Here is a 13,005-nt window from a genome sequence, read left to right on the forward strand (position 1 = left end):
TTTTTCCCCTTCTGCTGAATCTGCTGTGGTTTCACAGAGTAACCAGACGTCCCCAGTGCCCACTCCTATGACGTCTTAGAGCTTACCCAGGGTCTGGGGCCCCAAGGATGTGCTTCCTGGGGATACACTTCTAGTTCAATTCTAGAGAATTTCCCTTTTCTCATTTTTCATCCATGAGGTGGTTGGTGTTGCGTGGGTGTGCTTTTCATTATCAATAAATACAGGATTTGTATTGGGATTCTCCAGATAAATAGAACCAATAGAATGTGTGTTTACATAGAATGAGTGTGTATACATATAATGTGTGTGTATATTATCTATATGTGTATCTCTCTATATACATATATATGTGTATATATAAACATCTTTAGAGAGTGAGGTTTATTTTGAAAAATGGCTCATGTGATTACAGAGGCTGATAAATTTAGAATCTACAGGGTTTCTCAGCAGGCTCGAGACCCAAAGACTAGTCCTTTTGCAGTTCAAATCCAAAGGCCCTCTTCTGACAGGATTTCCTGTTGCTTGGGGGATTCAGTCTTTTGGTCTATGCAGTACTTTGACTGTTTGAATGAGGCCAACCCATACTTAGGTACTTCCCTGGTGGCTCAGATGGTAAGGTGTTTACCTGCAATGCAGGAGATCTGGGTTCAATCCCTGGGTCGGGAAGATCCCCTGGAGAAGGAAATGGCAACCCACTCCAAAACTCTTGCCTGGAAAATTCCATGGATGGAGGGGCCTGGCAGGCTATAGTCCATGGGGTCACAAAGAGTTGGACACGACTGAGCAACTTCATTTCATTTCACCCATATTTGTGGAGGACAATCCGCTTTACTCCAAGTCCACTGATTTAACTGTTAATTTCATCTCAAAAATCCTCACATAAACATCCAGGATAATATCTGACCAAATATCTAGGCAGCATGGCTGGGTCAAGTTGGCACATACAGTTAAGCATCACAGTTTCCTTGAAAACCCAGTCTTTAGGTCAGTTTTCCTTGACATCTAAGACTTCATATTCCAGGAGATTTTCAGCTCATGGAAACTATGCAAAACAGCTACCCGCTGAATGCTATGGACTCCTCACCATCCCTATACCCATCCCCATCACCATCACAACCATCATTGTTATTATCATTATTCCCACTTTACCAAGCAGGTACCAAAGCTCAGAGAAGCTCAATGACTCATCCAAGATTACATAGCTGGGAAAGAGAGGAAATGGATTTGAACTCAGATATTCAAGCCAATACTTCGGCCCATGTGATCAGATTGGTTAGTTTTCTGTGATTGTGGTTTTTAGTCTGTCTGCCCTCTGATGGAGAAGGATAAGAGGTTTATGGAAGCTTCCTGATGGGAGAGACTGACTGAGGGGGAAACTGAGTCTTGTTCTGATGGGCGGGGCCATGCTCAGTAAATCTTTAATCCAACTTTTTGTTGAAGGGCGGGGCTGTGTTCCCTCCCTATTATTTGACCTGAGGCCAAACTATGGTGAAGGTAATGAAGATAATGGTGACCTCCTTCAAAAGGTCGGTCCCATGCATGCACTGCTGCTCTCAGTGCCCCCAACCCCGCAACAGGCCACCGCCTACCCATGCCTCCGCCAGAGATCCCTGGACACTCACAGGCTCAGACCATGAACTCCTTATTGCCAAATTCAGACTTAGATTGAAGAAAGTAGGGAAAACCACTAGACCTAAATGTATGACCTAAATCAAATCTCTTAGGATTATACAGTGAAAGTGACAAATAGACTCAAGGGATTAGATCTGATAGAGTGCTTAAAGAACTGTGGTTCCTGACATTGTACAGGAGGCAGGGATCAAGTCCATCCCCAAGAAAAAGAAATGCAAAAAGGCAAAATGATTGTCTGAGGAGGCCTTACAAATAGCTATGAAAAGAAGAGAAACGAAAGGCAAAGGAGTAAAGGAAAGATATACCCATTTGAATGCGGAGTTCCAAAGAATAGCAAGGAGAGATAAGAAAGCCTTCCTCAGTGATCAATACAAAAAAAATAAAGGAAAACAATAGAATGGGAAAGACTAGAGATCTCTTCAAGAAAATTAGAGATACCAAGGGAACATTTCATGCAAAGTGGGCTCAATTAAGGACAGAAATGGTATGGACCTAACAGAGGCAGAATATATTAAGAAGAGATGGCAAGAATATACAGAAGAACTATACAAAAAATATCTTAATGACCCAGATAATAACGATGGTATGATCACTCACCTAGAGCCAAACATCCCAAATGCAAGGTCATGTGGGCCTTAGGAAGCATCACTATGAACAAAGCTAGTGGAGGTGATGGAATTCCAGTGGAGCGCTTTCAAATCCTAAAAGTTGATGCTGTGAAAGTGCTGCACTCAATATGCCAGCAAATTTGGAAAACTCAGCAGTGGCCACAGGACTGGAAAAGGTCGGTTTTCATTCCAATCCCAAAGAAAGGCCATGCCAAAGAATGCCCAAACTACTGAACAATTGCACTCATCTCACACGCTAGCAAAGTAATGATCAAAATTCTCCAGGCTTCAGCAGTACGTGAACCAAGAACTTCCAGATGTTCAAGCTGGATTTAGAAAAGACAGAGGAACCAGAGATCAAATTGCCAACATCTGTTGAATCATCAAAAAAGCAAGAAGTTTCCAGAAAAACATCTATTTGTGCTTTATTGACTATGCCAAAGCCTTTGACTGTGTGGATCACAACAAACTGTGGAACATTCTTCAAGAGATGGGAATACCTAACCACCTGACCTGCCTACTGAGAGATCTGTATGTAGGTCAAGAAGCAACAGTTAGAACTGGACACAGAACAACAGACTGGTTCCAAATTGGGAAAGGAGTACGTCAAGGTTGTATCATTGTCACCCTGCTTATTTAACTTTTATATACAGAGGACGTCATGAGAAATGCTGGACTGGATGAAGCACAAGCTGGAATCAAGATTGCCAGGAGAAATACCAGTCACCTCAGATATGCAGGTGACACCGCCCTTATGGCAGAAAGTGAAGAGGAACTAAAGATCCTCTTGCTGAAAGTGGAAGAGAAGAGGGAAAAAGTTGGCTTAAAACTCAATATTCAGAAAACTAAGATCATGGCATCTGGTCCCATCACTTCATGGCAAATAGATGGGGAAACAGTGACAGACTATTGTTTTGGGCTCCAAAATCACTGCAGATGGTGACTGCAGCCATGAAATTAAAAGATGCTTACTCCTTGGAAGAAAAGTTTTGATCAACCTAGACAGCATATTTAAAAGCAGAGACATTACTTTACCAACAAATATCCATCTAGTCAAAACTATTGTTTCTCCAGTGGTCATGTATGGATGTGAGAGTTGGACTATAAAGAAAGCTGAGTGCCGAAGAATTGATGCTTTTGAACTGTGGTGTTGGAGAAGACTCTTGAGAGTCCCTTGGACTGCAAGAAGATCTAACCAGTCCATCCTAAAAGAGATCAGTCCTGGATGTTCATTGGAAGTTCTGATGTTGAAGCTGAAACTCCAATACTTTGGCCACCTCATGCGAAGAGCTGAGTCATTTGAAAAGACTCTGATGTAGGGAAAGATTGAAGGCGGGAGGAGAGGGGATGACAGAGGATGGGATGGTTGGATGGCATCACCAACTCAATGGACATGAGTTTGAGTAAGCTCCGGGAATTGGTGGTGGACAGGGAGGCCTGGCATGCTGCAGCCCATGGGCCTGCGAAAAGTCAGTTATGACTGAGGAAGTGAACTGATTGACTGATTCAAACCAAACCTAGCACTTTTCATTATGCCGTGCTGTCTCTCTTCAAGCAAATACAAAAGCATTTGCAGCAGGGCCTGGCACCACTCTGGGCATTGATAGTATTCTTGTGCTTAGTCTCTCACTTGTGTCTGACTCTTTGCGACCCCATGCACTGTAGCCCACCAGGCTCCTCTGTCCACGGGGATTCTCCAGGCAAGAACACTGGAGTAGGTTGCCATCCCCTCCTCCAGGGGAACTTTCCAGCCAAGGGATCGAACCCAGGTCTCCCTCATTGCAGGCAGATTCTTTACCGTCTGGGCCAACAGCGAAGCCTGATAGTATTTTTACCCATCAAATTTCTACAATAGCCCTGTGACATCAGCACCTCTAATAACCCCGTTTAGCAAATGAGAAAAAGCAAAGTGCAGAGGTGGGCTAATTAGCACCACAGCAGAGCTGAGATTTGATCCGGGCAGTCTGACCCTGGAGCCCGCAGCTAACCACAACCTCTCTCTGGTGTGCTTCTTTCCTCTCCACCCCTCAATTACCTATATTTTTAAAGAAATTTTATAGAAAAGAAGAATCTAAAAATCATTAGGTTCCTGCTCTTTGCATCCCTCCAAACTGAGCCTTTTGGGAGACAGACACTGGGTCCCATAGTGCACCTGTCCTTAGACATGCTGGCTACCCAGATATGCATGAGAGGCAGGTCCTGCTCTTCTCTGGTTCACCATCCAGCCAGGCAGCATAACCATATCCTCTCCAACATGCAACTGACTTCCCAGGACCCCACGTTGCAACCCCTGGCCAGCCTCCACCTTATAACTCGGCCTCCCAGCCTCCAGCCTGCCGCCCATTGCCAAGGCCTGGCCTCCCAGACGAGGTGGCATCTGGTTCTGCTTTGCTTGGGAAGACAGCTCCATTTACAAATAATTGGGCCATGTAGCTTGTCTCCCCAGTCAGCCTCAGCGTGGGCCTCAACATGAAGCCTTCCTGTAAGGGACCTGAGACAGGTTTACTGCCTGGGAAAGGGGAGGTCTTTGCTGAAGTCATCATTTTCTCTAATGGAAACTGCACTCCTAACCTCCTCCCCTGCAAAAAGGGCAGGGCTGCTGGTGGTCTGGGGGCCCTGAATGGGCAGTATTTCCAGATAATGGGGTTGGGCTGGTGCGGCTTACTGCCTATCTGCCACACTGAGACACTGGACCCCTCCCTGCGACCCCTCAACAAAAGGCCTTCTAGTCCCGTTTCCCGTTCCATCCCTCTCAGGGTTTCCCTCCTGCCTTCTCAGTTCTGGCAGCCAGGTTGGCCCCCCAACCCCAGCACTGTGACACAGTGGCCTGCAAAGCTGGTGCCTTGGGAGCAAGGGTCTGGCCTTATAGAGACTAGGGTGGTTTTTCTGGGGGGTGGTGGATAGCGGGTAGTACCCTGACAGAGCTGCGTTTCAGCCAGGAGCCTCCCCTGAGGACTCACAGGCAAGAGACAGAGTTGTTCAGAATTGCCAAGAGACATGATTCATTCATTCACTGATTACTGAGTTCCCACTCAATGCCAGCTCCAAGCTAAGACCTGGGGAGCAAAAGCAGACACAGTCTCTTCCTTCCTAGGAGGGGGCAGGCAGTAAGAAATAGTGATGAATGAAAACTAAACTAACAGAAGGTGCTGAGGAAAAGAGGAGACTGATTCTATGAGGCCTGATACAAAGAACCAGATGGGAGTCTGGGGAGACTTCCTGGAGGAGATGAGGCTTCACTTCTGTTCTGTCATATCAGTAGGAGTTAACCAAGGGATGCAGCAAGAGTGAGGATCCCAGGTTTAGATGGGCAGCCAGTTCTGAGGAAGAATACAGAAATCCTGGTTGGCAGGAGGACAGAGATGAGGGGAAGGTCATAGGGGATGGGCTGAAATGCCTTGGGTGAGAGACGGAGGAGGAGGCGGACCAGGCAGGGTCTTGAAGTGTGTATTAGGGATCTGGATCCCCATCCCTCATCCCCCAAGGGGCCATCCGCATCTTCACCTGGGTCTGTGTGCCTCTTGGGCAACTTTCCCAATGACCAGAGTGTCTAATGTCCATCACTTCCTGGAGGATTTTGATATCCATATAAACTTGTTATTATTTATTTCTTTTTAAAGAAATGCTAAATAATTTATCCAAGTGATGAAAAATTGTTAAAACATTAAAAAATGTTGCCACAACAATGTTTAAAAATCCTATTACAGTATCCACAGGAGACTGGTTCCAGGAGCCCCCTCATACACCAAAATCCATAGATCTTCAGATCCCTTATACAAAATGGCTTATTAGAATGAGTACGATGGTCCCTCCATGTCCATAGATCTGAAACCTGCCAATATGGAGGGCTGACTATACATTTATTGAAAAAGATCTGAGTTTAAGCGGACCTATAAAGTTTGAACTCATGTTGTTCAAGGGTGAACTGTGTTTACAAAAGTTTAATTATTGAACTGGAATCAAGATTTCCGGGAGAAATATCAATAACCTCAGATATGCAGATGATACCATCCTTATGGCAGAAAGTGAAGAGGAACTAAAGAGCTTCTTGGTGAAAGTGAAAAAGGAGAGTGAAAAAAACTGGCTTAAAACCCAGCATTCAAAATACTGAGATCTTGGCATCCGGTCCACGTCTATGTGCCATGACGTGATGGGACCAATAACGTTATGTGGAGTCTAACAGTTAAGAGCAGGCACGTGTGTACTTGTGCCCTCTTTTCTCATTTGGAAAATGGGGAATTATTTAGTTCACAGTAGTGGGAAATTGGAGAAGGCAATGGCACCCCACTCCAGTACGCTGGCCTGGAAAATCCCATGGACGGAGGAGCCTAGTGGGCTGCAGTCCATGGGGCCGCTAAAAGGCAGACACGACTGAGCGATTTCACTTTCACTTTTCACTTTCATGCACTGGAGAAGGAAGTGGCAACCCACTCCAGTGTTCTTGCCTGGAGAATCCCAGGGACGGGGGAGCCTGGTGGGCTGCCGTCTCTGGGGTCGCACAGAGTTGGACATGACTGAAGCGACTTAGCAGCAGCAGCAGTAGCAGCAGCAGTGGGAAATAGATGGGGAAACAGTGGAAACAGTGGAAACAGTGTCAGACTTTATATTTTTGGGCTCTAACATCACTGCATATGGTGATTACAGCCATGAAATTAAAAGACGCTTACTCCTTGGAAGAAAAGTTATGACCAAACTAGATTGCATATTCAAAAGCAGAGACATTACTTTGCCAACAAAGGTACGTCTAGTCAAGGCTATGGTTTTCCCAGTGGTCATGTATGGATGTGAGAGTTGGACTGTGAAGAAAGCCGAGTGCTGAAGAATTGATGCTTTTGAACTGTGGTGTTGGAGAAGACTCTTGAGAGTCCCTTGGATTGCAAGGAGAGCCAATCAGTCCATTCTAAAGGAGATTAGCCCTGGGATTTCTTTGGAAGGAATGATGCTAAAGCTGAAACTCCAGTACTTTGGCCACCTCATGCGAAGAGTTGACTCATTGGAAAAGACTCTGATGCTGGGAGGGATTGGGGGCAGGAGGAGAAGGGGACAACAGAGGATGAGATGGCTGGATGGCATCACTGACTCGATGGACGTGAGTCTGAGTGAACTCTGGGAGTTGGTGATGGACAGGGAGGCCTGGCGTGTTGAGATTCATGGGGTCGCAAAGAGTTGGACATGACTGAGCGACTGTACTGAACTGAATATTGACTAGTTAAGGAACAAGTGTAAGCACATGGCAGGTACTTTGTATTCAATTAGCTATAGTTATTATTGTTATTCATGAACTTTGAATTTCCTCCCACCAAAAACCTATTCCATTCTCACCAGAATCTAGTACTGTTCAAGTGTCAAATGCAGGAGCCACCTTTGTAGCTCACACTTCCTTTACCCCCAAAACCTGACCCGTCAGCAAGTGGCACCACTTCCTGAATCTGCCCATGTTGGCCACCTCTCTGTGTCTCCCCCACTGTCTCTCCTAATTCTGCATCGCAATCCTCTTGCTCACTGTACTGTTTGCCAAGTGGTCTCCCACTTGCCCATGCCCCCCGACCCCACAGTCCATTCTCCCCACAGTGGCCAGAGTGACCCTCAGGTCCCTGTAGCTCTGAATCCTTCTTAACATTTGGGTTTAGGGTAAATTTCAGCTCCTCACAGAGGCATCGCCTGAGCACCTGTCTTAAGTTGTTCCTCCCCACCCCTCACTTTCTATCCCTTTATCTTATCTACAACACGTCCACCCATTTGAAATTATCTTTCTTATTTGTTTACTTGCTAGTACCTAAGTTCTCGGAGGTCAAGGACCCCTCAGTCTGGTCTATCACTCTATCCCCAGTACACAATATAAGCTTGGTAAATATTTGTCAAATGTAGCGATGACTGATACCAATATGGTTCCTACAAAATTAATTTGGCAGAGCCTCAAATGTCACCTCCTCTCTGAAGCCATCTCTGATTTCTGGAGCATTTTTGTGTCTATGTCCATTAGCCAGCTGACCCAGAGTTGAGCTGGTTTAAGGCAAGGTGTTCCAGGGCTGCTGAGGATTGTAGGGTTTTTCTGAGAGAATAGCTCAGCCTTGTTGCTTTGGAGGCCTGGAACCCTCACGAAGGAACTGGCTAGCACAGGCCTTCATTCCCATCATGCAACTGATGGGCTGGAGAAGAAGAGACTGGGACCAAAAACTAGAAGCAATTTTCAAAAGATGGAGAAAACTTCAACCATTGACCACAACATAACGAAATGAGAACGCTACCCAGAGAAAATTTGAATTGTAAAAACAGACCTTCCTGGGCCCAGTCATATCAGTTTAGCATCTGGGATTCGCCCTGTAACTCATCTCACCCCACATTTGCGCCTCCCCAAATATCTGGTTTTTTGATAACCTAGGGCTGCCTGGAAAGCTAGGCGTCCCTGACTTCCTCAGGGTGGCTGAATCAAAGAAGACGCAAAAGAGAGAAGGCAAGTTCTGTGGTTAATCTGGATTTGGGTTTCAGAGGTTGTTCTGGAGCTTGGAATAAAAAGGAGATTTCTACTGGGTTAACTCATGCTACTGTAGAGACTATTGGACAATGAACTCCAGAGTCATTGGATTCAAATCTGGGCTCTACAAATTGTAAGCTTAATGACCATAGAAAAGTCATCAGCCTTTCTGGGTCTCAGTTTCTTCATCTGTAAAATGGGTACCCACTTCAAAGGGAGATTAAATGAGACAATTTATATAAGTGCTTAGGAGAGTATTTAGCATACAGCTAGTGCTGCTTTGGTATTTATGTTTATAATTATCCTTTATCTACACAGATTGGCTTCCTATAATATGACAAAATTACAATTCAAAAATTGAAGGTTCATTTTACCTCATCACAATTCAATGGGCAGTACTTCTGGATTCTTGTCTACTAACCTTGAAGTTTTCAGTCCAAATATAGATTAGAAGAAAGAAAACATATTTAATGTGATGAGCCATTTCAGGCTAAGACCTCACTCTGAACCTCCAACTTCTCCCACCCCAGTCTTTCCTAGAGAGTAATCTTTCTGAAGCATAGATTTGGAGACAAGAAGAATATTTTCATCTCTCTGTAAAGGCCAAGATAATTAATGGAAAACTATGATAAACAGTAAAGAAGCTTGGCATAATGTAAAGTTAAAAAATAAATATACAAAAATCAGTAGCTTTCTTATATAACAGTAACCAGGACAGTGAAAATAAAGAACAACAGTAATAACAACGAAAAAAATACTAAGAATAGATTTGGCAAGAAACAGCAAGTTCACATGAAAAATAAATATATATATATGAAAAATAAATATATATGAAAAATAAATATATATATGAAAATAAATATATATGAAAAATATATATATGAAAAATAAATATATATGAAAAATAAATAAATATATGAAAAATAAATATATATATATATGAAAAATAAATATATAACCCCCAGAAGTACAGAGAGGAGAACCTGAGTAAATAGATATGTATCTTGTTCTTGTCTAGAAGGTCTCAAAATTATACAAATGTCAGTTCTCCTAAAACATTTTGAAAAATCCAATCCCGTGTCAACCCATATTCCAGTGTGGTTATTTTTGGAGTTTGACAGCATAGGAGAATAAATAGGAGAAAATAGATATCTGGGGCAAAAGTGAGAAAAGAGGGGAAACTTGTACTTTCAGCAGATACTGAAACACATTTTAAAAATAGAATACTATAGATGCTTTGATATGGAATCCAAAACAAGAACGTCAATAGAGTAGAGCAGAAAGTGCAATGTAATATGAGAACTTAGTACTGGAGAAGAGACGCTTCTAATCAGAGGGGAGAAATGTATTATTTAATAGATGATGCGGGCAACTGGCTGGCCATTTGGAAAAAAAATAAAGACAGAGTCATACTTTTTTCACCAGAATACATTCCAGATGGAATAAGGTTTAAATGTAAAAATCCAAACCATAAAAATATTAGAAAAAAGCAATGGAAGAATATTTTACAAGGAAAAAGATTTATAAGTAGCAAATGAGACCCAGAATCCATAATGGAAAAAGATAGGCAGTTTGAGGTTTTACAGATTTTACAGTAAAATACACTGCAAATAAAGTTGAAAGACAAGCTTTGCCTGGGGGGAAAAATATGACAGAGATACATTTACTATCCATAAGATAAAAAGAGTTTCTACAAATCAATGAGTAAAAAAAGCAAAGGACCTGAAAAACATTCAAAAAGATGATCAACCTCTCTAATAATAAAAGAAATAAAAATTAGAATAATGAAATGCATTCTCCCCCACAACATAGACAGTTTTCAAAGATCAAATACTCCAAGCTGACTAAGAGGTTGGGAAATGGGCTTCTTTGTTCATTGCTGATAGAAGTATAAATTGGTTCAAGATTTCTGAAGAGAAATTTGGCCATATCAATCAACATTTTAAACGTGCAAAATATGGAGACTGTATTTTTGTCCTTTTTTGGGCTCTTACATATCTTTTCATGTGAGAAACATGGCAATGTAGTGGATGCTGTGGTGTGTTGCCCGGATGCTCCTTCCACTACCAAGAGGGTGGACAGCTGAGAGCTCACAGCTGAGAATCACCCCACAACAACCACCCCTGGGGTTGGATTGCATATTGTGCATGCTAAGTCGCTTCTGTCGCCTCTGTCCATGAGATTCCCCAGGCAAGAATACTGGAGTGGATTTCCATGGCCTCCTGCAGGGGATCTTCCAGACCCGAGGTATCCTAGAAGATTCAGGAGCCACAGTAGTGAAGTTTGTGGTCCAGTCTAGTTCATCCTGGCCTAGAGCATACCAGGACATTCCCTCTAAAGTAAAGGGCAAGTGGCTGCACCTCACACCTCTCACCGCTAAGGCAGAACTACAGTGCCTGGTAGATCTCTGTGGGTTCTAGAAGCAGCATATTTTGACATGTGTTCCATCCATATATTGAAATATATGGGAAGCATCTGGTTTCACTGGAGATCAGAGCAGGGTCTGTCTACAACAGATCCAGACTGTGGTGTAAGAAGCCTAGCTGCTTGGGTCATATGGCTCAACAGACTAGATGGTACGGGAGCTCTCCAAGGTGGGAGAAACACTATGTTGATTTTGTGGCGAGCCCCAGTAGGAGACTCTCAGTGTAGACCTCTGAAGTCCTGGAGCAAGTTCATGCCATCTGCAGTGGAAAATATATACATCTTTCAAAAATAGTTCTTGGAATGATTCTGTGCAAAGATGTGGATAGAGTACCCAACCACGGACAGCAAGTTTCCAATAGCCAGGGCTGTCCCTCATTAGCTGAGTTCAGATAGCACTGCAAAGACAGAAGTTTGACCCAACAAGACCAGAGGGCACAAATAGGCTGACAGGCCATAAGCCAGATCTCCTCACCACCCACCACTGTTCCCCTCATCTCATGCCCATCTCTAGAGTCCTTATAAATAACTGAGGCAGGAGGGGGCAAGTTCACAGATGACATTTAGAACGGATAAACCATAAGGTCCTGCTGTAGAGCACAAGGAACTATATCCAATCTCCTGGGATGAACCACAATGGAAAAGACTATTTTAAAAAGTGTATGTATGTGTGTAACTGAGTCACTTTGCTGTACAGCCGAGATTGGCACACCATTGTAAACCAGCTGTGCTTCAATTGAAAAATAAAAAACACAACACTTTAAAAAAAAGTTCACAGATGGGTTAACTTGATGTATGGATTCAAGCTGCAAATGGACCCTAACACCGCCCCATTCAAGGTTTGTCCTGAAAGACAGTAGTGGGGGCACATCCTAGCCTTGGGTGGAGTTTTGGGCAGTGATCTGGCCATCCACTCAGTGCAGAAAGAGAATTGGCCAGAGGTTAGAATATGGATGCCTTGATTCATGGACCTGACATTCCATGTTCCTATGCAATATTGCTCTTTACAGCATCGGACCTTGCTTCTATCACCAGTCACATCCACAGCTGGGTATTGTTTTTGCTTTGACTCCATCCCTTCATTCTTTCTGGAGTTATTTGTCCACTGATCTCCAGTAGCATATTGGGCACCTACTGACCTGGGGAGTTCCTCTTTCAGTATCCTATCATTTTGCCTTTTCATACTGTTCATGGTGTTCTCAAGGCAAGAATACTGAAGTGGTTTGCCACTTGATTCATGTCAGGTCCATGAATCAAGGCAAATTGGAAGTGGTCAAACAAGAGATGGCAAGAGTGAATGTCGACATTCTAGGAATCAGCTAACTGAAATGGACTGGAATGGGTGAATTTAACTCAGATGACCATTATATTTACTACTGTGGGCAGGAATCCCTCAGAAGAAATGGAGTGGCCATCATGGTCAACAAAAGAGTCTGAAATGCAGTACTTGGATGCAATCTCAAAAATGACAGAATGATCTCTGTTCATTTCCAAGGCAAACCATTCAATATCACAGTAATCCAAGTCTATGCCCCAACCAGTAATGCTGAAGAAGCTGAAGTTGAACAGTTCTATGAAGACCTATAAGACCTTTTAGAACTAACACCCAAAATAGATGTCCTTTTCATTATAGGGGACTGGAATGCAAAAGTAGGAAGTCAAGAAACACCTGGACTGACAGGCAAATTTGGCCTTGGAATAGGGAATGAAGCAGGGCAAAGACTAATAGAGTTTTGCCAAGAAAATGCACTGGTCATAGCAAACATCCTCTTCCAACAACACAAGAGAAAACTCTACACATGGACATCACCAGATGGTCAACACCAAAATCAGATTGATTATATTCTTTGCAGCCAAAGATGGAGA

The sequence above is a fragment of the Bos taurus genome, chromosome 15 (assembly GCF_002263795.3).
Source record: "Bos taurus isolate L1 Dominette 01449 registration number 42190680 breed Hereford chromosome 15, ARS-UCD2.0, whole genome shotgun sequence".
NCBI lineage: Eukaryota > Metazoa > Chordata > Mammalia > Artiodactyla > Bovidae > Bos > Bos taurus.